The sequence below is a fragment of the Arvicanthis niloticus genome, chromosome 9 (assembly GCF_011762505.2).
Source record: "Arvicanthis niloticus isolate mArvNil1 chromosome 9, mArvNil1.pat.X, whole genome shotgun sequence".
Taxonomy (NCBI): domain Eukaryota; kingdom Metazoa; phylum Chordata; class Mammalia; order Rodentia; family Muridae; genus Arvicanthis; species Arvicanthis niloticus.
Genome location: NC_047666.1, coordinates 12,987,760 through 13,012,122, shown reverse-complemented (window position 1 = coordinate 13,012,122; position 24,363 = coordinate 12,987,760). Strand labels below are relative to the sequence as shown.

Sequence of the window (24,363 nt, the reverse complement as noted above, 5' to 3'; positions counted from 1 at the left end):
CACACTTAGGTGCTCCCAGGGCCACCTACCTCCCATCTCCCCCTTACTTTAAAATCCTCTGATTCTATGGACTCCTGGCTGGTGCTAGTGAGAGGGGCATGGTGCAGTGGATGTGACAAAGCAGGAAGCGTCCTGTGAGGCTGAGGAGGGACCTGGGGCTGATATTTCTGTGTCCCCTGTGGGTCTCAGGTAGCTTTATCCAGAAGCAGATGCTCATGTCCCCTAGCCACCCTCCTGGGCATGAGACAAGACTCAGCTGACACTGGTCCTCTGAGGCTGTAGAGCTCTCAGGCTATGTCCACACCTGGTTGGGCCCTTGAGAAAAAGAAGCTCAGGGCTCACTGCAGGGCAGGTGCATTAGGTCACTACTGCCCCCTGGCCATCGGGACCCTTCCTTATCTGATTCCTGCCATTGCCTTTCCCTGCCGAGGCTCCCTAGAGAGTCCTCCAGTGCTCACAGGCTGGGCGGGGTGGGAGCAAGTCTCATGATGAAAGTAAATAATTGGACACGTGATGTAAAACAACACATTGGAAGTGGTTCAAGGGTTCGTGTAGTTTCTGTTGGCCTCAAGACACTACAGTCTGTTACTCTAGTTACAGCTAATCTCAAGGAAGGCTGGGAAAGGGCCTTCTTCAGAGAGTGACGAGAACTGCTTTTTGTTTTGTTTTGTTTTTAGAGACAGGGTTTTTCTGTGTAGCCCCGGTTGTCCTGGAACTTGATCTGAAGACCAGGCTGGCCTTGATCTCACAGAAATCTGCCTGCTTCTGCCTCCCCACTGCTGGGATTAAAGGTGTGCACCACTACCACCTGATTCTTCTAATTCTTTTTTTTTTTTCTTTTAAGACAAGGTCTCATGTAGCCCAGGCTGGTCTCAAATTTGCTAATATAGCTGAGGATGATCTTAGACTCCTAATGCTCCTGCCTCCACTTCCTGAGTGCTGTCACATAGGGATGTGCACTGCCACACCAGGTTTACGTGGTGACAGGATTACAGGTGTGTGCTTACCACACCTGCCTCATTTGTGTTTCTCAGCTGGCCAGGCATTCCACTGTGCTACTGGTGATACTGATGATGTCCTGAGTGGTGTCACAGCCAGACACGGCACCTCACAGACTGGTCACAAGTCCTCACGACCTTGTTAATAGTTTCAGAGAGTCCTTTGGCTAAAGTCTACTGCTATATCTATCAGGCAATGTGGACAGTGTCAGCAGAAGTGATATACTGCCATGTGTTTCCTCATTTCTTTCTGCCTCTTGGTGGCTCCTTGGAAGGAAGCCAAGGAAGAAGCATCCATTCCACTTTGACCAGGACCTGAATGGTCAGTGTTGCTGCAGTTCTCAAACCCAAGGAACTAATCTTAGGGTCAGTATAGACATGGCACCGACTTGGCCACCAAGGCCCCTCAGATACGTATCTTCAGAGTCACAGGGATGAGATGTAAGCAGTGTGGTGGGGGTGACTGTGTCAGATGAATCTGGACTTGGGAACTGAAGGGAGCTGAACCTTGACCTCCTTTACGTATGTGAACTGAAGTTCCCGGAAAAAAAGCTGTGCTCACGTTAAACATTCAACAGGGATGACTGGCTGGCTAGAACTGTCTGTGGAGAGCTGGAATGTCAGAGACCTGCAGCTAAATTATGTCCTCAAGAGCCTTGTATTGCCCACTCTGTGGTCACCTCACACTCTTGTGACAATTATGTACATTTGTTTGGGTTGTACAATAGACCCTGAGTTCCCACCACTCATGACACAGCCTTCAAGCATCTGAGCCACGGCAGAGATTTTCTTGGCTTCCTGTAACTATTTGCTTGATGTCTCCACTGATGTATTTGCAAACTGTCTTGATTTATCACGTTCTCTGCCCCATTCCAAAAAGAGAAAAACAAAAACAAAACAACGTTTCTGAACTCGGAGCATATTTGGAGTGATCTGTACCTGTGTATCTGGGCCAGGATCACTCAGATTTGGTTTCATAATAGACTCTTAGGCCTTGTGAGGTGCCAGCTTGTCACTTGTGTCAACAAACTGGAGACCAAAGCTTACTATTTTATTTTAAGATTTATAAGATTATAAATTATGAATATCTATGTATGTGAAAGGCACATGGAGAAGCCTAGGGATAAAGAACAATTGTTGCTCTCCCAGAGCACTTATTAATTTGGTGCTGAGACCCAAACTCGGGAACTCACACTGTTCAAGCTTGCTCTTCACAGCTGATTCACATGCTGGCTGGCTAAAAATACTAATACTACCAAATTGTATCCTTAAAAAAGGTTTAGTGTGTGTGTGTGTGTGTGTGTGTGTGTGTGTGTGTGTGTGTGCATGCGTGCATGCGCGCGCTTCTGTGTGCCTTCACAGGTGTCCTTGGAGTCCAGAAGAAGGTATTAGATTACCTGGAGCTAGAGTTATAGGTAGTCATTGGCCACCCGATGTAGATGCTGAGAATCAAACTTGGGTTCCCTGGAAGAGCTGTGAGTGCTCTTAAACACTGAGCCATCTCTCCAAACTCTAAGTTGTATCTTTAAAAAAAGATTTTTACTTATAGTGTGTGTGTATGTTGTACATACGTATGTATGCATATGTGTTTGAGCTTACACACAGTTATATGCACCTATATGCATGCTACAGTGGCCAGAAGATGGAGTTAAGTGTCCCAGTACCACCCTGTCTCTTCCTGTTAGGCAGGGTCTCTCGTTGAATGTGAGGATCACATCACATTCTCTTGGCAAGGCTGTCAGCGAGGATGCCCCAGTGATTCTCTTGCCTCTGCCTGCCTCGGAACTGGGATTCCAGGGGTGCATAAGATACGTGGCTTTGTTACATGTATGCTGAGATTTGAACTCTGGTCCTCAGGATTTCACAGCAAGCACTCTTAACCCCTGAGCCATTTCTGCAGCCCCTCCCATGTTTTTTTTTTTTTTAAGTATTTATGGTGTTTATACAAAATAAGAAACACAGATGAAGCACTTTTTCTGCAGGAGAGGCTTGATGTTATCTCAGGGAACAGCACTGACACAGCTGGGTACAAGCTGAACTTAATCCTTTTTCTTGGAGAACACTCTTTCCCCCTGTGGTACATCAAGTGAGCACCCGTGCAGCAGACCCCGCTCCACAAACCCAGAGAACATGAAACTTATCATCTTAACTGTCTGGATGCGGCCAGGTCTGAAGCTCTGAGTATATTCATGTTGTGAAATAGGTCCCCGGGACACTTTCATCTTGCAAAGCTGAGACTCTATGCCCATTAAACTCCTCTTTGTTCTGTTGCCCAGTTTCTGATAACCATCATTCTTTCTGTTTCTTTGAATTTGTAGGGGTTTTGTTCTTGAGTACTTGGGATTGCTCTATCAGCTTTGTTTCTACAAAAAAAAAAAATCACCACACATACATATGAGATATATATATATACACATATATATGTATATATATGTATGTATACATGTGTGTGTATATATGTATATATGCATATACATACATATACATATATATACATATATATGATTTATATATACTGTTTTTGAGTAAGCTCCAATGTAGACCAGGCTGTCCTCAGACTTGATATGTAGCTGGAGATGACTTTAAGCTTTTGAGCCTCTGGCCTCCACCTCGGTACCCGGTTCATGTGGTGCTGGAGATTGAGCACAAGGCAGTCTACCCACTGACCGTGTTATCTCTCAACTCCATGTCCCTGAATTTGACAATTTTGGATGCTGCATAGAAGTCAGTGTTAAATGGGACGTTTGCTTCTTCATACGAGTTTGCTTCTCTTAGCTTAACGTCCTCAAGTCCGTTTACCCAGTGGCTCGTATTAAAGTTTCCCTCCTTCCTTTGGAAGGCTGAAGAACATTCCTCTGTGTGTACATCATGTATAGATTATCCATTCATTCATCGATTGTCACTGTCACCTTTGGCCAGTGGACACACACACTGCTTTGAATTCGGGAGTGCAAACACCCTTTCGAGACCCAGCTTTTGGTCTTCAGCTGTGTCAGCAGTGGGGTTGATGGCTCATGTGCTCTCTGGATTAGTCTTTTAAAGAAACTTCCTTATTTGCTTTGAGTACAATCCCACCAGTGCTCTGTGTCACAAAACCACCCACCTGTTGTGTATCCTTTATTTATGTGTGTGTGTGTGTGTTTGGTCTTTGGACAGTCGCCATCCTAATGGTGGTTCCAAACTATGCATTTGCCATTTTGATTTGCATTTCTCTGAGGTTAATAACTGCATGTTGATCTTTTGCATAACACTTTGGGAGCAGTGTCCTCATGAGTTCTTTGCACGGCCGGGCAGTGGTGGCGCACGCCTTTAATCCCAGCACTTGGGAGGCAGAGGCAGGCGGATTTCTGAGTTCGAGGCCAGCCTGGTCTACAGTGTGAGTTCCAGGACAGCCAGGGCTACACAGAGAAACCCTGTCTCAACCGCCGCCGCCCCCCCCCCAAAAAAAAATCTAAAAACAAAAAAAAAAAAAAAAAAAGAGTTCTCTGCACATGTTTTGTGAACCTGGGAGTTAAATCTAGGGCCTAGTATATGGCAGACAAGTGCTCTACCACCAAGTTACACCCCCAGTCTCGCCACACATATGAAACTAGATGTTGTTCTTAAGCGGTAGGAATTTCTTTGTGTGTTCTCCACATTAACTTTTCTCCCATTCAGTGGACTCGCTGTTCACTCTGCAGATTACACCCTTCAGCATACAAAAGGTAGCCTCATGAAGTCCTATTGGTCTTTTTTTTTTTTTTTTAACTTGGTATGCTTTACATATAACATAAATTATTGTTGGATCCAATTCTACAAAGCTTTTGCCCAACGTGTTTTGTTTTGACTTGTTCTACAGCCCTGGCCAGCCTGGCCAAGGACTTATATGTAGACCACGTGGGCCTGAAACTTGCAATGATCCTCCTGCCTCTGTCTGTGGAGTACTGGGAGTGTAGGCATAAACTACTGTTGCCCTTTGCATTCTTACAGGAATTTAATCATCTCGGGTCATACATGTAGGTCTTTAATCCCCTGTAATTGTTACAGATCGCTCCCCTCTTTTATGGCATCTCACTGTGTTAAGGTACAAAACTAAAGATTTCGTTAAAGAAAGACGCCTGTAAAAGTTTACTTAATAAAAATACAGTTGGTGGCTTCCTTCCAGCCATTGATTAATCTTGATCCTTGTCCCCAATGTTGGGTGATATGAACCTTTGTTGTGAATAAAGGGCTATGGCATTAATTCCCTGTGGGTGAAAACATGTTATCTGCAGTAAAAGTCTTGTTTTTTTGTTTGTTTGGTTGGTTGGTTGGTTGGTTGGGTTTTTTTTGTTTTGTTTTGTTTTTTGTGAGTGAGCTTTGTCAGAAATATAGGTGGACACATTTGCATCTTTCATGTCAGAATTTGTTGGAGATCAATAAATTAATAAACCACATTCATTTTATCTAGCATTATTGATTATTTTATATTTCTGAGATAATATCACACCATGGAACCTAGGACAGCCATAGATGTTTTTTCATTAAGTTATTTTGTACATATATGTATGTGTACTACATGCTGGCCTGGCCAGAAGCAGGCATTGGATGCCCTAGAACTGGAGTTAGGCCTCTATGTGGATGCTGTGAACTAAAACCTGGGTTCCATGGAAGAACAGCCAGTGCTCTTAACCACTGAGCCACCTCTCCTGCCCTGACCCGGACTTGTGATCTTGATTCAGCTTCCTGAATCCTGAGATTGCAGGAATATGCTGGGAACCACGCTGGGGTCCTCTGCAAGAACAAGTACCCTTAACTCCTGAGCTATTTCTCCAGTCCCATGTCAGCCTTTTTGTATTGGTTTGGGGCTTAAACTCAGACCCTCATGCTTCGTCAGAAAGCACTCTGCCCACTGAGCCATCTCCCCAGCTTTCTCAAAAAGTAAAGCATTTCTCACAATTATTTAGTTTTGTTTAACATTAGTGGATTTATAATTGTTACATTGTTTGTTTACTTGCTTGGTTTGTTTTCCCAAGACAAGGTTTCTCTATGAAGTCCTGGAACTCAATCTGTAGATCAAGCTGTCTCAAACTCAGGGATCCGCCTGCCTGTGCCTCCTGAGTGCTCGTATTAAAGGCGTGCGCCGCCACGTCTGACCATTATATGCTTTTGATGCGTGCATGTGTGCATGTGTCATGTGTTCCTTATTTAATTTGGTGCATTCCTAGATGGTAACATTTTACTCATGTGCATAGTCCTGTATCTGCCTGGGCTTCATGTGCTGGACAGGCAGTTTCTGATTAACCCACCTCAACATTTGCTCTGAAAATGGAACAAACTGAGTCTTTTGAAATGGAAGACTAAGGGCAAAGGAACTTCTGTAGCTACTACTCTGTTGTATGGCACAAGGAGGAGCAGAACACAGCCAGATCTCAGAGCGGCACTTCTCTTTATCCAATCCAGATGCCTTTAGATTGTCTCCTCCGGCTTCCCTGGCTAGAGTTCTCAGCACGATGTAATAGAAATCACGGACAGACATTCCTGTCTTGTTCTGACTCTTCAGGAGAAAGCATTCCGTGTTTTGCTATTAAACATGGAATCATTTCTGTTTCTTATTTTTCAGATGCTCTTGATTAAGATGAAGACATACTCTTATATTCCTAGTTCGCTGAGTGTTCTTGTGGGCAGTATGTTCCCCATGTACATGTGTATGGCGTCTGGAGGCTGTCATCCTGATATCATCTTTTACCCCCCACGCCCTGCCCCCATACACTTTTTTGAGACAGGATCTAGGCCGACTAATCAGAAAGCCCCAGAAATCTTCCTGTCTCTGTGTCCCAGTATTGGGGTTCTCTCTGTGCCCAGCCCTTTGTTTTTAAACCCAGCAATTCAACTTTTATGATCCTGATACTATTCTCTTGTATGAAGTTTTTTCATGCATTCAGATATTTTTACATGAAGGCTGCAATGAAATTGTAGCAATGATAATAACTGTCTTGTAGCCTAAAAACAACAGATATTTTCTTTTCTGTGCAGGAATGCAGGAAGCTGAGAAATTATCAGGAAGTAACTGCTAGTTTGGGGGAAAAAAACACAAAAATCTTTCCATCTTTGCCTTGATCAATTAATATATATCAATCTGGGAATCCAAATGGGACTTCAAGAGACAGGTTGAATCAAATTTCTTTCATTAACTCTGATCTGGTCCCTAATATCTATTAAAAGCCACCCCCCTCACCCCCAAGAACAGAGTACTGGATCGCAAATTGGAGCAACTGCTGACACAGATTGGTATTTTTCCAGGATTTTTCAAACCACAAACTGGCACTTCACGGCCTCCCATGGAGTGACCAAAAATAGGCATTCTCTGTGGGTCCATTGGGAAATCCCATTATGAGTCGTGGAAGCCCCTCTGCTACGTAAGCATACATTCTGTAATTAGTGAATTGTAGAAGCTCCTGTTACGTAAGCGTCCACTCTGTAATTAGTTTTCTAGGGTTCTTCAGTGGAACGCACATAAAACCCAGCACCAGTGCCGAAGTCTCCGCTGTCATCTTCTCCTTTAATATCACAGCCCTGGGGTTTGGTATCTCTGGAGCAATGACAAGGCCGTGTTCAGAGGCAGCTTGCTGATAGCCAGACTTTGATAGGAAATTTTGTTCTGTGCGTGTTAAACCAGGCAGTCTGTAGGTGCAGACACTTCCCTCTCGGGCTGGGGTGGTAGGTAGACAAGTCTGCTTTACCTTTCAATTCAACACTGTTGTGTTCTAACTTTCCAGAGCTCTCGGAGGCACCCGTTGCTGGAAGGCCGTTCTTCTCCTCTCCAACTGCTACTTGTCCCCCACTCCCTGCATCTGCAACAAAGGGCAGTGTCCCTGAGGGACATCTCCCTGTGCTCAGCTTTTTACATGGGTGCTTGGGATCTGAACTCATGCTCACACAGTAGGTATGTAACCCACGGCACCATGTCCTCCAGCTCCTGTCCCCAGACTCTAACCCTTTCTCCTTTGTGATAGAATTGCTTTTACAATGAAAGAAGAAAATCTATCCCTTATACTCATTACCAGATCAACATTGCTGGCTGCCTCGTACATAGAGGACCGTGACTAGGTCCTACAATTAGATAAGCTTGAGGAAGGAGTCTGAGCTCCTTCAAGTCTAATTGTTCATGACTTTCTCTTGGGACCCTCAGCTGGGAGTGCAATGTATGTGCCTCAGTAGATTCCTACCCTAGCCCATCTCCCCTACACCGAGCCCGGGCACGTCCCAGATGACCCTCCCTCTCACACGTCTCTGCTCAGCCTTGGCTCTCAACCACCAGCCACAGCTCTGCCTAGCAACTGCGCTCACGGTTCTCTTACTTTGACCTCTCCTCCCCACCTCCTTTGCATGTAGAGCACAGTTCTGTACCCCCTCTTTACTGGATGTAATTTCTCCACATGCTCACTCCGGAATTTCCCTCCCTCCCCCTCCCTCTCTCTCTCCCTTCCTCCCTCTTTTCTTCCTTCCTTCCTTTCTTACGGAGTTTCACCATGTAGCCCTGGATCGTCTGACACTGGCTGTATAGATGAAGCTGGCCTTGAACCCACAGAATAATGGGATTAAAGATGTGACCAAAATTATTTTGATAATACATATTATGTACAATGTATCTTTATTATAGTCCTCCAATCCCCATTCTCTTGGACAAACCCAACACCAATGCCTCTAACCTTTGGTTTCCCCCTCCTCCTTTTCCTCCTCCTCCTTCCCCCTTCCGCCTCTTCTTCCTCCTCCTCCTCCCCCTCCTCCTCCTTCTCCTCCCACTAGTTCCATTAGTACTGCCTGAACACTCATGGACAACTTACCAGGGATCACATCTCCAAAGAAAAATAACTCCCTCTCCCCAGAAGCCACCAAATACAAGTAGCTACTCAGCTAGAGGTGGGACCGCATGGGCCTCTCCACCGTCTGTGCTGGAATCATTGACTTGGCTTGATCTGGTATAGGTGAGCTCATGCGTGCAGTAGGTACACCGTGCCCGGAGGACGACGTTCCTCAGCACCCTCCCATCCTCTGGCTCTTACATGCTCTCTGTTCCCCACTCCTTTGATTAATGGCTCACTTATGGCTGAGCACTCAACAGTTGCGTATTCTCCTTACCGAGACTAGTTAGGAGTCTCTGCATTGACTGGTTCCCACTGGAAAAAGAAGCTTCTCTGGCTGGGTGGTGGCGCACGCCTTTAATCCCAGCACTTGGGAGGCAGAGGCAGGCGGATTTCTGAGTTCGAGGCTAGCCTGGTCTACAGAGTGAGTTCCAGGACAGCCAGGGCTACACAGAGAAACCCTGTCTCGAAAAACAGAAAACAAACAAACAAAAACAACAAAAAAGAAGCTTCTCTGGCCAAGTCTGAGAGCAGCGCTAATGTAAGGGTATGAATAGATATTTAGAAGGCAGTTTGACAGCAAAGCAGCAGTAGTGGTTCCCCAGTGGCCTATGACCTCCCTAACTTTTGACCAGGCTGCAGAGTTAGGCCTGAGTTCCCACCTTTGGCGTTCTGCAATGTAATTAGAGGACAGTTGTGTAGCTCTGTAACAGCCACACACTGTGCTGCCAGCTGACACACCTCGCCTCACAGGGTCTACTGCTGGGTAAATCCACTGAGGCTTCTCTTCCAGCAGCCTGCAAAGTACCATTTGCACTATAAAAGGTAACAGTTGAAAGGAAATCCCAGGTCCAACTCACTTTCTTTATCTCCTACAAACTAGTGTGTTATGTCTTTGGCAATAGGGTCTTATCATCTGATGACTGTAGTGGGTAGATAGCACCTGGAAATTTCTTTTTCTTTTTCTTTTTCTTTTTTTTCTTTTCATTTTACTTTTTGAGACAGGGTTTCTCTGTGTAGCCCTGGCTGTCCCAGAACTCGCTTTGTGGACCAGGCTGGCCTGGAACACACATAGATCCGTTTGCCTCTTCTTCCTGAGTGCTGGGTCTAAAGATGTGCACCACCATAACTGGTGAGAATTTCTTATTTGAGAAGTTCAGGCACAATTGAAAACTACCCCTTGAACCTCAAAACAAAACAAAGCCCAACCTTCCTGGACTGGGAATGTAGCTCAGTTGGGAGAGTGCTTGTCTAACGGTCATGAAGCCCTGGGTTTGACTCTTGGCACTGTAAAAATAGGGACCCGTAGACCCAGCACTTGGGAGGTAAAGGCAAGAAAGTGAGAAACTCAAAATCATTCTAAATTCAAAGACATTCTTGGCTACAGAATGACTTCAAAGCCAGTATGAGCTATGAGCTATGTGAGACAGACAAATAGACAGACAGACAGACACACACACAAACATACACAAACACACATACACACACACTCAGAGAGACAGAGAGAGGCAGAGATTTTTCTTTCCCTTTGTGAGTAGCTAATGTGGACATTGGCATCATTCGGATACACATCCCAGATACAATCTAAACTAGGAAGCTAGGGTTTGTCCTCTGTTTTCTAAAGCCAGCATTTCCCCACCTTCATTAAGGAATTCAAAGGACATTTCTACCACCCTAATCACCTGCTGCAGGTATGAGGACGTCCTCTATCTGATATTCAGTTCATGCACGGACTGAGGAGATTCCTGCTCTAACCCAGTTACAGCCTGGCCAGGCTCCATTGTTGTGCTGATGTGGGGCCCTGCTGATTGTATCGGGACACTAGCGTAGCAAATGATAGAGGAGGACCTGCTGAAGCCGAGGTTTACTCTCTAATTAGAGGGACTGAAAGGAGGCTGTTCCCAAACTATTAACTACAACAGATCTTGTGGGAGGTAACACAAGGTGCTTCAGGTAACCCTGCTCTCTTTCAGTGTTGCTAGCTGAAGCCGTGCACAGGTGTCAACTCTGGACCCTGGGGCCAGGCAGGCCAAGACATCCTGACTGTATGAGTATACCCAATCCCTTTCTGATATTAGACAGTAAGCACCAGGGTCTTCTCATACAAACCCCAAAAGCTTACTAGACCCCTGACCAAACTCTAAACCCTACCAGATCTTACTGCCAGATCCCAAACCCGGGCCTCTTGACTTCTGTGCAGAAACAAGTGACCACACTGGCAGTCTGCTCAATCTCTGGAAGAGCCCCAACTTTCCCTGCCTGGGGTCACTCGGTTCACACACGGTCTAGCTTTATGATGGCAGGACATATGGGCTTTTGGTGTTTGCAATAGAAAGTTTCAGAGAGTCCATGGAATCTGTTTTCACACTGAACCGTGGGGTTCGAATGACCTGAACCTGTGTTCCTAGACCATGGTCGCTCGCTCGTTCGTCTCCACCGTAAACTCTGTTTCCTTGTTTTGCGTTGGAACTAGCCAGGTCCTGTTTAGCCCTATTGCCAATAATTTGTGATTAGTTCAAACTCGGAATCTGTGAGGATTTTATGTGGGGGCTTTAGAAAAAGTATTTTGAGTGCTTATCAACGAAAATTGGAACAATCAGAACAATACAGGGAAGGTAAGCAAGGCCCCTGCACATACAATCCAAGCATTTAGGAGGTGGAGGCTGGAAGACCAAGAGTTCAAGGTCATCCTTGGCTATAGCTGTGAGTTTCTGGCCAGCATGGGCTACATAGTGTGTCAGGGGCAGCCCTGCTTATACACTGAAGGCCTGGGGTCAGCTATAGGCCTGACATACAGGCATGCTAACACAAAGTCTTGGGTCTCTGTGGAAAAACCCTGAAACAGATGGCTAGAAGCTATTGTAAACAAGCAGCTTTGATGGAAAGTTGCCAAGTCTTAGTCATAGACCTTGTAGATAGGTAACCTTGGTGGATAGTACCAACTTAGATAAGGACAAGTGAATCATAGGCGGAGTCATAGTAACCTGTCACCTGAACCTTCACCCAGCTGATACTCTGTTTTGGAAGATGTCTGTACTCCCCCTGAACACTTATGTTCCTGCATCATCCCCTTCCCCACATCCTACCTTTTTGTGTATATAACCCCTGTGTGAAAAAGTAAAAATTGAGATTTGATCAGACTATAGACAGATCGTCATTCTTTGTGTCTTTGCCTGTTCCCCCCCCCCAACCCCCACTCTCTTTCAGGTGACCTCCTGGACCCCTGTTTAATGTCCTGCTGGACTGGACAGTAGTGGAGGTACTGTCTAAAAAGGTCGAAAAAAATAATCCATTTTGAGGACCCTTCCTGCTTCCTAAGCTGTTACTCCTTGGAACCTTGTTGCTTGCTCTTAAAAGAAAACACATGCATGCATGTGCACACTTATGCATACATGCACATGTGCATACAGACATGCACACATAGGCTGCATATACAGCTCAGTAGGTAGAGTGCTTGCCTTGTATGCTTGAAGCTGTGGGTTGTATCACCAGCACAAAACAAATCACAAGAACCGGAAATTACATGTCAGAGAACATAGGCTTTGGGCATTAGAAGTTAGTCTCCTGGGAAGGGAAGAGAAGGTGGGAGGGTATAGTGAGCTAACAGTGTCAAATAAGAGGGAGTAAGAATTCTTGGGGCTGGGGAGGAATTGGAGTTGGAGTAAGAATTCTTTGCCTACTGAGGGACGAAGAGTACTTGCTGCTCTTGCAGAGGACCCCATTTAAACTCCTAGCATCCACATCCGGGGGCTCACAGTCACCTATAACGCTAGTTCCAGGGCACACGACATCCTTTCCTATCCTCCCTGGGCACCCCATGCACTGGTATACATACATACATACATACATACATACATACATACATACACAAAAATAAAAATAAATAAACCTTATGTGGGGAAATTGCTGGACCTGAGAATAGGTACAGGTGTAAATGATAGAAGAAAGAGAAAAAATGCATATGCAAAAATGTCCCCAGGACAAAGTTATGTGTATGAGTATGTTGTGTATATGTGTGCATGCATCTATCTGTCTGTGTGTCTGTATGTATGTTATATGTATGTATCTATCATCTATCTTCTATTTAAGGTCTCTGGGAACACTTTGGGTGACCAATGGTAAATAGTGAGGAAAGACCCCCCCCCCCCCAACGCTGCCTCCAAAGGCTATTTTGGAAAGTTCTTCTGATGTTGTTTTTACTCTAATTTTTCTTTTATCATTATAGATCTCCAGGTCTCCTCTCAGACATCTGTCACCATCATTCCCACTGTGCCTGAGAGCACCTTCAATCAGACATCTGTCACCATCATTCCCACTGTGCCTGAGGAGAGCACCTTCAAGCTTTCTACAGGCAGCCACAAATGGAATCAGTTTACTTATCGAACATTAGGAGTCTGTGTATTGTCTTCTCCTTGCTCCCTCAAGATCACCATCCCATAACCTGAGGCAAGGAACATTCCTAACGTAGCTTTCTCATGGGTCCTGAGGTGGGATAGAAAGACAGGAAACCGGATGGGAAAGTGGGTAAAAGGGCCTGCTAAGATTGATGACCTCAGCTCCATCCCCAGGACCTACATGGGAGAGAACAGACTCCCGAAACTGTCCTCTGTCCTCCACAAAATAAATTAAAATGTAATAAAAATTAAAAAAACAAACAAACAAACAAACAAAAAAAAAAAAAAACAGGGATGTGGAAAGGGAAAGAAGCCCCTTACTCTGGAATCTGGGAGCCAGAAGCTTGGAGACAAGCAGTCCAGTCACACCTGGTTAGAGGGACACTACTTCCAAACAGCAGCGGGACTGACTCTGAGACAGGATGCTTGTGGTCTTCAGTGCAGTTGTATGAGTGCCCCCCCCCATCCCTAAATCTGAACAACTCCACTTACAAAAGGGAGTCCTTTAAGGTAAGAGAGTATGAGCAGAGGCTGAGGCAGGCACGCCTCTGTGAGCTTGGGGTCAGTCTCATGTCCATATTGAGTTTTAGTCCAGTCAGTGCTGCAGAGTGAGAACAACCCTCCCCCAGAAATACAACCTCAAAACAAGGCCTTGAGACATGGTTCAGTGGTTGAGAGTGAGTGCTGTTCCCTCAGAAGACCAGCGTTCCCTTCCGGGCACTCACAACTGTCTGTGACTTAGTTCTAGGGAGCTGCCTTTCTTCTGGCCTCTATAGACACTTGTAGAAGAAACACTCATGCACATAAAATTAATCTCTAAAAAGCTATTTAAAAAAACCCAACGATAGAACATAGTTCCTATGTTCATTTATTAAAAACATTTTTAAATATAGGTTCTCACTGTATGTATGTTCTGGCTTGCTATATAGACCAGGGTGGCCTCCAGCTCACAGACATCTACCTGCCTTTGTTTCGTGAGTGCTGGGGTTGAAGGCCTGAATCACCATGCTGGCCAGTTCCTACGTTTTCATTTAAATTTTAAGTTTTGCTTAAAACGTAAGCTTAATCATTAAACCTTGTGGTGAAAACAGATCCTTTGGAGAGTAAAGCTTAGCTGCAGAATTGTCTACACAGCCATCCTGAAGACATCTGACCGCAACCCTCCCTGCTGAAAAGCCCACTTATCTTAGGTGTGCAGTGCTCTTTTTCTGAGTCACACTCTCTAAACATCCTGTCTAAGTGTGAACCGTGCACTCTCCTTATCTCCACTTAATGAGCCTGTCCACCTTGCTTCACTTACATGTTTTGAAATTCTGCAGCATAGGCAGGGCTCTGACTTGACTTTAGTGGAGGTCCCTAGGCAGAAAACACCCCAGGCTTCCTGCAATAATGCTGGGCTGGGCTGCCCCACTTCTGCTGACAGCGCCACATAGTGTAGAGCCTCAGCCATTCTGTCCCTAACTTAGGGGAGTCCCAATAAGTTAGATCTGATCCGTCACCCCCAAAATTAAATGAAAAAAAGTAGCCATGGACTACAGACAAGGAATTTGGTCAGCTGAGCCACACCAGAAAGCAAGTGGGATTAAGCGTTCCAACCATGTCTTCGAGTGTATTGATATGAGAAGTTAAGAGCATTTGCTCTTTCCAGAGGGGCCAAGTTGCATTTCCAGTACACCTGTCAGACTGCTTACTCTGGGGGACCTGATGCTCTCTTCTGGCCTTATACATAGACAGACAGACAGACAGACACACACACACACACACACACAGAGAGAGAGAGAGAGAGAGAGAGAGAGAGAGAGAGAGAGAGAGAATCAATCTTTAAAAAAAAGTATTGCATTTGTTTGCTCTTGTGTGTTTATTGTGCCAAACAGACATAGAAGTGTCAGAGGGCACTGTGGGAGTTGGCTCTCCCCTCTACCATGTGGACTTTGGAGAATGACCTCAGGTAGTCAGGCTTGGCAGCAAGTGCCTCTACCCACTGAGACATCTTGACAGCCTGCTTTCTCCTTTCTCTTCAGCCCATGAGATGCTGCTGTCCGTATTTGCCCACATTTAGGGTATGTCTTTTCACCTCAAATAACCCAAGTAGAATCTTCATCACAGATATGCCCAGAGATTTATCTCCAGGTGACTTTAGATCCTGCTAAGTTGATAGTTGATTAAGCATCACCTAGTGAAGTGGAGCTTCCGTTTCATGGTGGGGTGATTGTGTTTACTTGTGGGAACAGTCAGACCAAGGGGTGGTCTGTCTGCAAGACCAGATTATTCCTGGAAAGTTTAATAACTGAAGATTTCCTGCCCACCGTTCTATAGACAGAGCCAGGTAAAGCTGGCGGTTGAAATATATCAGAGACACCCTTACCTACTTACCCTGCAGTCTTCAGCCTCAAAAGGGGAGAATTAGCTTTACATAAACACTCCTTACGTGAGCAACACGCTTGTGCACAGAGCTGAGCAGAAACCCGACCCAAAGGCACACAGACAGACAAAATGAAAGAAGAGGCTTTGTCATCCTTTTGGTTCCCCTTGGCTACCTGCTGGACTGAGTCACTGCTTTTCAGCAAAGACAGATTTTAAGTCCCTGTCATAACACCAGTTATAACAGGTTAGAGAGCATTTCTCGTCTGTTGTAACCTGGAATTTAACTTTAGCCTAAACTGGATGAAGAATGTTGTCTCTCCTAGGAGATTCTTTTAACTGCTGAGCCATTTCTCCAGCCCAGAACAGTATGTATGTATGTATGTATGTATGTATGTATGTATGTATGACAGGGTCTTAAATTTTATACAGCTTATAAGCTTTGTCTTATACAGTTCAGCTTGATCTTAAACTCACTTTGTAGTCAAGACTGGCCTTAAGTTCCTAGCCCTCCAGCCTTCTCCCTTCAAGTGTTAGGATCACAGGCGTAGGCACTTGGCTAGCCTTGAACTCTTGGTTCTCATACCTCCCAAGTAGCTAGAATTACAGGCCAGTGTTACTAGGCCTGGAAACACTTGTCATCTTCCTAGAGAAGGGACACTCGAATTCTCACATACACTTAAGGCAAACACCCTGGGGACATGTCCTACCTGGGGACATGTCCTACCTGGGGACATGTCCTACCTGAGGATCAGCAGGACCAGAATGTTCCACACACAACTGGTTAGAAAACAGAGAAATTGACAACCTTGATGGTTTTCTCTGTCCTGTGGTCATAGGCTGGACCTCACAGCACAGATCTGAGGACAGAAGTGACAGAGAACAGGTGGCCACTAGGTTCTTCTGTCCTAGTAGCTGTTTGAAATTCTTCTCCACACTTCCTTTTCACAGCAGGTGGCCCAACCTGAGCTTAGATTTTTTTCCATGTCCCAACCAGAAGTTGTCACCAAGGTGTTGGCTCAACTAGCGAATTGCATGAACTCTTTTTATTTTATTTTATTTTATTTTTTTATTTTTTCTTTATTTTCTTTTTAGTCAGAGTTTCACTATATAGCCCTGGCTGGCATGGAACTCAGAACATCATAGTCCAGGCTGGTCGCAGATGCATTATATCATAGCCTAGGCCGGCCTCAAATTCATTACATCGTAGTAGCCCAGGCTGGCCTTGAACGTGTAGCACAATCTTCCTGCCTTTACCTCCTGAGAGCTAGGGTTACAGGTGTGCACTTTGACACCAAGGTTGGAGGAATTGCTTCTTTCTCATGATGATGTGCGTATGTGCAAAGTTCTCTGAGGACAAGCCACGGAAACTGTTGGAGGCTAATTTAAGAAAATGAGCATGACTGAATAACTATGGCTGCCGTGGGCTAAGGCCTAGACCCAAACTTAGAGACAGAAGTTGGAAGGAGTATGAACTCTTGGTCTTGTTTGTGATGTCGTTTTGAAGCAGGGTTGTGCCTCAGCCTCCTGAGCGATGGGCTACAGGTGTATGCCACTACACATTGTGTGGGCACAGGGACTTGCAAGAATTTACCCTTTTCTGAGGAAGCCCAAGCCAGATCTCAAGCCTGACTGGTTGTTGGGGAATGTGAGAAGAGCCAGCAGGAAACTTGGGGAATCCTTTTGTCTTAGGTAGAAGGACAGAATATTAAGCGTATACAAGGAGACTTCAGATGATTGCCCAAAGGATCTTATGGTGACACTAAGAAAGCGGTCAAATATGCATTTAAAAAAATGGTAGGCAGGGTCTTGCTATCTCATATGTGGTGTTGGCCAGACTGGAGCTCACTGTGTAGCCCAGGTTAGCTTTGAATTGGAAAAAATCCCAAGTGCCAGGGCTCCAGGCCTGGCCCACATGCACACCCCGTATGTAATACTAGGAGGGTGGGCCACCATCATACTTACTAATGGGAAACTATTTCTTTGACAGAAATCAGGAGCCAGGGGCTTGCTTGGGAAAGGGAGACCTAGGTGACACCTGCTTTCAATCCACTCATGCCGAGAGGCTTGGAGCCCACTAACATGTCAGCTGTTGTCTGTAGACCAGGAGTTGCCCCTTAGGAACTGTCACTCAGACAAAGGCAGGTCCAAGTCTACACTGCAGAAAATAATCTCAGGAGTCAGATTACGACATAGTGCTTAGTAAGGAGAGATAAGAGACAGCACCTGCTTCATATTTAAACAGGAACAGAAACATCGAGAGAGGAGAGAGAACCAAATGGGAGGAAAAGACACACAGACACAGAGAGACACACAGAGACAAAAGGAGAGACAGAGGGCAGAAGGAGAGAGAGGCAGAGGAAGGGAGAGAGAGCCACACAGAGACAGAAAGAGACGGAGAAAGAGAAAGGGAGACAAAGGGGGAAGAGAGACAGAGACACAAAGAGATACAGAGACATCAAGAGAGACAGAGGCACAGAGAGAGAGAGAGAGAAAGAGAGAGAGAGAGAGAGAGAGACAGAGACAGAGACAGAGACAGAGAGAGACAGAGAACTTGTGAGCACATGTGCCTTAGGTACCTTCACCATATACATGTCTTGAAGTTCTTATATATTTAAGATATATATCTTATAAATATATTATAAATAAATATATATTGAAAGTCTTATATATAAGATATATATCTTATAAATAAATACCCATATCTATGTGTATATATATGCAAACCATAGAATCGTATCTATTCTATATACATATAGATGATTCTGTGGTTTGCAAAGTTAAAATTGCTCAAAAGATATCATTTACAACCAGATTTAAAGATTAAGCAAAGCCTAGAAATCAAATACAAAAATATGAGCTGGTTTCCCTATTTTTCTTTTCTTAACGAATTTCCTTTGTGTAATGAAATGGTTAGATGATTTACCAGATGCCCTACTTGAGACTAGAAAGGAAAGATGAGTGCTGATACAATTCAACTCAAGGCCACGCATAATCTGCCCCCAACTAAGAAATCCCCTTTGTTGTTTGTTTTCTCTTTGAGACAGAATCTCATTATGTAGTCCTGGTTAGCCTAGAACTATTCACACAAAGACTAGGCTAGCCCGGCTCAGCTTCCTGAGTACTGGGAAGAAAGGTTGCACCTCCACGCTCAGCCCCTACTTTTGGATTTAACATCCTTGTTTGAGATGTCTTTGGGACAGGGAGTTTGTAGGCAATCTTGATTCTGTCAGTTGTGAAGCTTTTGACTCAGACAGCAAGAACACAACCAGTTCCAGGGTGTGGACTTCTTTTTAGTCCCAGTGTTTCTTCGTTTCTGCCTTTCTGTCTCTCCTTTAGGCACATTATCTTTGGGAGGGCAGCCTGGTCTCAGAGCTCCTGTGTAGCTCAGGATGACCTTCAGATTTTGAGCTGTGTTGGGATCACAGGCTTGTGCCATCATTCCTGTTTTATGTGGTGTCTTAGGGTTTTCCTGCTGTGAACAGACACCATGACCAAGGCAACTCTTATAAAGAAAAATATTTAATTGGGGCTGGCTTACTGTTCGGAGGTTCAGTCCATGATCATCACGGCGGGAAGCATGGCAGCCTGCAGGCAGATATGGTTCTGGAGGAGCTGAGAGTTCTACACCTATCCTCTGGTCTTGGTCACACCAGAGAATAATTCCTTGAACTCACTGTAGCTGCTTCATATGTGTGTGACATGTGGTACATTTTCTGCTGTTTATTTATTCATTCATATATTTACCACTGTGTGTAGTGTATGTGTGAGTGCCTGTTTGTGCACACATACATGTAGGGGGACAAATGTTAATGTTAGATGTTTTCTACTTCACCCTACCTTTTTGGGGAGGTGGGGGAGGGGTTTGAGACAGGGTTTCTCTTGTGTAACAGCTCTGGTTGTCCTGGAATTCACTATGTAGATGAGGCTGGCCTTGAACTCATAGCCATCTGCTGGTGTCTACTGGGATTAAAGGCTTATGTCACCACCACCCAGCTCCTCCTGCCTTTTATTTGAGACAGGGTCTTTCCGAGCTCAGAATTCACTGATTGGCTAGAGTGGCCAGCCAGTGAGCTCTGGGGATCCTCCTGTCTCTGCCTGCCACTACCCTCCCTCCTCCTTCTAGCTCTGAGGTTATAGACAAACACTGTCATACCCAGGCTCTGTATGGTTATTGGGAATTTGAACTCAAGTCTTCATTCTTGTGAGGCAGGCACTTACTGAATAAGCTATGTCCCCAGCCCCGCTTTTATGGAAGTTCTTTTATAGTGTGGGTTCTCATAGTTTGTGTGAGGACGTTCATGTACAGTCGCTTCCTCTCTGTGGCACCCTTGGGTTGTTTACTGTGATGATTTTATTACCAGGACTCACTAAAAACCTGATTCAGATGGGTGGGAGCACAGGCCTGTAATAAAGCGGACACATCGGACTGTGTGCTCAGAGTCTCACTGGGTTTGATCTCTAACACCTCATAAACTGGGTGTGGTGGTTCACACCTGTGTCCCTGCACTTGGGAGGTGGAGGCAGGAACTGCAGACATTCATGACGTCATCCTCTGCTCTATAGTGGGTTCAAGGCCAGTCTGGGATATATGAGATGCTGTCTCAAAGAACAATAGCAGCACACCACCTACTAAGGAAAGAATCACGGGGGTGTGGGGGAGGTTATGGAAGGGAAGAAACTGCTTTAAACTGTGGTTCACATGCTGCCACCTACTGGGAGAAAACTGCATTTCACCTTATATTAAAAGATTTTTAATTTAATTTATTTTTAAGATTTTCTTTATTTTATTTATATGAGTATTCAGACACACCATACGAAGGAAGTGGATCCCATTGCAGATGGTTGTGAGCCACCATTTGGTTGCTGAGAATTGAACTCAGGACCTTTGGAGAGCTGTCAGTGCTCTTAATCACTGAGCCATCTCTCCAGCCTTTTAATTTATTTTTAATAAGCCTCCAATCTTACAAACTCTTGTTCCCTCCCACATCAGCTGATATGATGGGCCAATGTTTCACTGCAATAATTAGACACCAATGGAAAATTTTGCTAGCGGCTGGACATGGTGGTGCATACCTATGATCCTACCACTAAAGATGTGGAGGCAAGAGGGTTAAGATTAGATTCATAGAGTTTGAGGCTAGCCTGGGCTACATCAGACCCTGCCTCAAAAACTAAACAGTGGGTTTGAAAGATAGCTGCAAGGTTAAAGAGTGCTTGCTCCATTGTGAGTACCAGAGTTTGGACTTGAGAACCCACACAATAGGAGATTCACAAACACTTATAAGGCTATCCCAAGGAATTTAACACCCTCTTATGTTTTCTGTAGGCACACACATATACACAAGTAAATGAATAAATAAAAATTTAAAGAAAAATGGCAACAAACCAACACATGGGTGTGGTGCTACACACTTTTAGTCACAGTACTTGGGAAGCAGATATGGATGGATCTCTGTGAATTTGGGCCAGCCTGGTCTACACAGTCAGACCTTGTCTCATAGAAGTATTGATTTTTTTTTTCAGAACACATGTAACAATATACCTGTCCCATTAGATTGGATCGTAGGCACTGGTAGAAGCTAACGATCTCACACACAGTGATGGCCAGACATAAGCACTCCACAGCACAGGTTGTATCTGAATCCGTGACTGGAGATGATGGAAAGTTCCATATGGCAAGACTTTAGAGAGTGAGAACTTGTCTCAAACAAAACAAGACTTGGATTTGTCACTTGATGAGCACTTACATTGGAAGTGAAGAAAGTACAGGTACATCTGGGGACGGAGCCTCCAACCTCTTCCGGCCCCCAGGGTATGGAAGCATGGCTTGCCTTGTGTCTCATTTGCGTGTGTATACAGGGGTCCGCTGAAGCCATGTGGATACAGAACACGGACAGATTTTTTTCTTAACTTTCTTATTAATTCTTCAAAATATAACATTCGTTTTTATTTTCTAAATGTTATGTGTGTTTGTGTGTGTGTTTGGCCCGTCTGAGTGTCTGCATCATGTGCATGCAGTGCTTGAAAAGGTCAGAAGAGGGTGTCGGGTGTGACAGAGCAAAGGTTCCTCCATCTTGTCTCAGCTGGAGCCATCTTTGATTTAACCTCAAACTGACCCCTTTTCTACACCCATATGAAAAGTCCCATGGGAAATTACCCAATCCTGTTCTAGAAACTTGAGTGGAAATGCCCAGGTAACTGCATGATTTTGCCTTCTGTTAAACTGCTTGCTTTACATCTATCTGTCTGTCTGTCTATCTATCTATCTATCTATCTATCTATCTATCTATCTATCTATCTATCTATCTATGCATTCATCCAGTCCAGGTTGACCTTGAACTGGTTATGTAGCTGGGATTACAAGGGTGAGCCATTACACTAGGTTATGTGGGTTATGTGGTGCTGGGGATGGAGCCCAGGGCTTTGTACATGCCAGGAGACACTTTATTAACTCAGTTACATCCCAGAGCCCTGATACATTCTTATATTATGAACCTTTATATGTGTCAGTTTTGGTATCTATGGGGTATCCTGGAACTGGGCCCAAAAGATAGCCAGAGATGGCTCTATATACTTCCTACTTGAGTTTTCTTTGGCAGACACTAGAATCAAAGACATCCTAGTACTATGAGACTTTTCTTTTTCAGACAGGGCCTTGTGTAGCCTAAGCTGACCAAAGATGACCTATATAACTGAGGATGACCTTGAACCTTGACCCCACTGCCTCTTTTTTTTTTTTTTTGGTTTTTCGAGACAGGGTTTCTCTGTGTAGCCCTGGCTGTCCTGGAACTCACTCTGTAGACCAGGCTGGCCTCGAACTCAGAAATCCGCCTGCCTCTGCCTCCCAAGTGCTGGGATTAAAGGTGTGCACCAACACCGCCCGGCGACCCCACTACCTCTACCTCCCAAGTGCTAGGATTAGCCTAGTTTTACACAGTGCTGAGGATCCATCCTAGGTCTCATGAACACGAGGCACTCACTCTATCAACTGAGCCACATCCCCAGTGAACACGTTTTAAAATTATATATATTGGGCTGGAGAGACGGCTCAGTGGTTAAGAACAATGACTGCTCTTCCAGAGGATCCAGGTTCAACTCCCAGCTCCCACATGGCAGCTCAGAACTGTGCAATTCCAGATCTACACAGATATACATGTGGGCAAATCACCAATGCACATAAAATAAATAAAAAACCTTAAATTTAAAAAATTATATTTATTATATTTATTTGTGTGTGTGTGTGTGTGTGTGTGTGTGTGTGTGTGTTCACATGCACGAATGCACCACAGTTTATGGAGCTCAGAGGACAACGTGGGAAATGCTAAACTTGGAGGTTTGGTGGCAAGTGCCTTTATTTGCTGAGTCACTTTGCCAGTCTCCTGTGAGTGCTCAATCTGAAATAGCATTCTTTCTTTTGAGACAGAATCACACACAGTTTGATCGTCGTGGGCCTTTGCTGATCAAGTCTGGGAGAATTATAGTAACAAATAATTACAACTATAATAGATAATGATTTGGAATAAGACCAGCCTCAGTTTCTCCACATCAACATATGCAGAGTTGAATAAGCCAACAAGGGAAGAGGAATGCTCTTTCTTCCCTAGAATTTCACTTGGTCAAGGGAGAAGGAATGCTGGGAATAGAAAGCCCAGCCTTTGGCTAATGTAGTGTAGTGTGATGTAGTGTAATGTCGTAATGTAATGTAATGTAATGTAATGTAATGTAATGTAATGTAATGTAATGCAATGCAATGCAATGCAATGGTTAGAAGCTCATTCCTGAAGCTGACCGTAGTGGTAGGGGCTAGGACAGACAAAAGACATGGCACATTCTCAAAATGTCTCTTCACGTAATGCATTACTTTCAAAGGAGAAACACAGTGACTTTGGTTGCAACCAATCCCTTGGGCGCCACCTAATCCAAGTACTTATCTTTCTGTCATCAGGATCAGAGGCAGCTGCCTGCCCCCCACTGGGATGACTGAGGACAAAACGTCTCCTCAACAGTGTTCTTGCCCAACATACAAACCTACAATCTAATCGTGAAAAATACCAGACACACCTCACATCTGCAGAATGTGAGGAACATTCTGCAAAAGTAACTGGCCATTGCTCTTCAAAAATGTCACAATCATGACAGGGGAAGAGTGAAGAAACCCTGTCAGATCACTGGAGACTACAGAGACAGGCCAGCTCCATATGTGATCCTGGGTTGGAAAACTGATACACTCTATTTAGTATCTGGAGATAAGTTAACAGTATTCTACTCCTGTTCCACACTCTGGTTTTGCTGATTAAGTTTGTCTGTATAAGATGTTAGCGTTGAGGGTTGGGGCTTAGGGGCAGAGCCTGGCTTGTCCAAGGCTCTAGTTCAATCTCTAGCACAAGGAGAAACATTGTTAACATTTGGGAAAACTGTGTTGCTGGGGCTCAGGGCTCTTCCAGGAAACTACAGCCTGAGCCCCCAGGAAGTTTTGATTGTTTTTTAAAGATCATTTCTTTTCATTTATTTTCTTTTATGTGTAGGGCATTATGTTTGCATAAATTTCTGTGTACCATGTGTGCAGTGAGTGTCCTTAAATCTCCTGGAACTGGAGTTAACAGATGGCTGTGAGCCATTCTGTGGGGGCTGGGAATTGAACCCAGGTCCTCTGGGAAAGCAGTCAGTGCTCTTAACCACTGAGCCATCTCTCCAGCCCCCTGTGTGATTTTTTTTTTAATGTTTGTAATTATTGGAAATGGGAAAAAATAAGGGCAAGTACGCATATAGATGCCTTTTTAAAGG

The 24,363-nt window shown here is 44.7% G+C and overlaps 1 pseudogene; it reads right to left on the bottom strand.

Moving 5' to 3' along the window:
- Positions 1–6,907: 6,907 nt before the first annotated feature.
- On the bottom strand, positions 6,908–7,889 carry LOC117715104 (S-formylglutathione hydrolase pseudogene; annotated as a pseudogene).
- Positions 7,890–24,363: the final 16,474 nt, after the last annotated feature.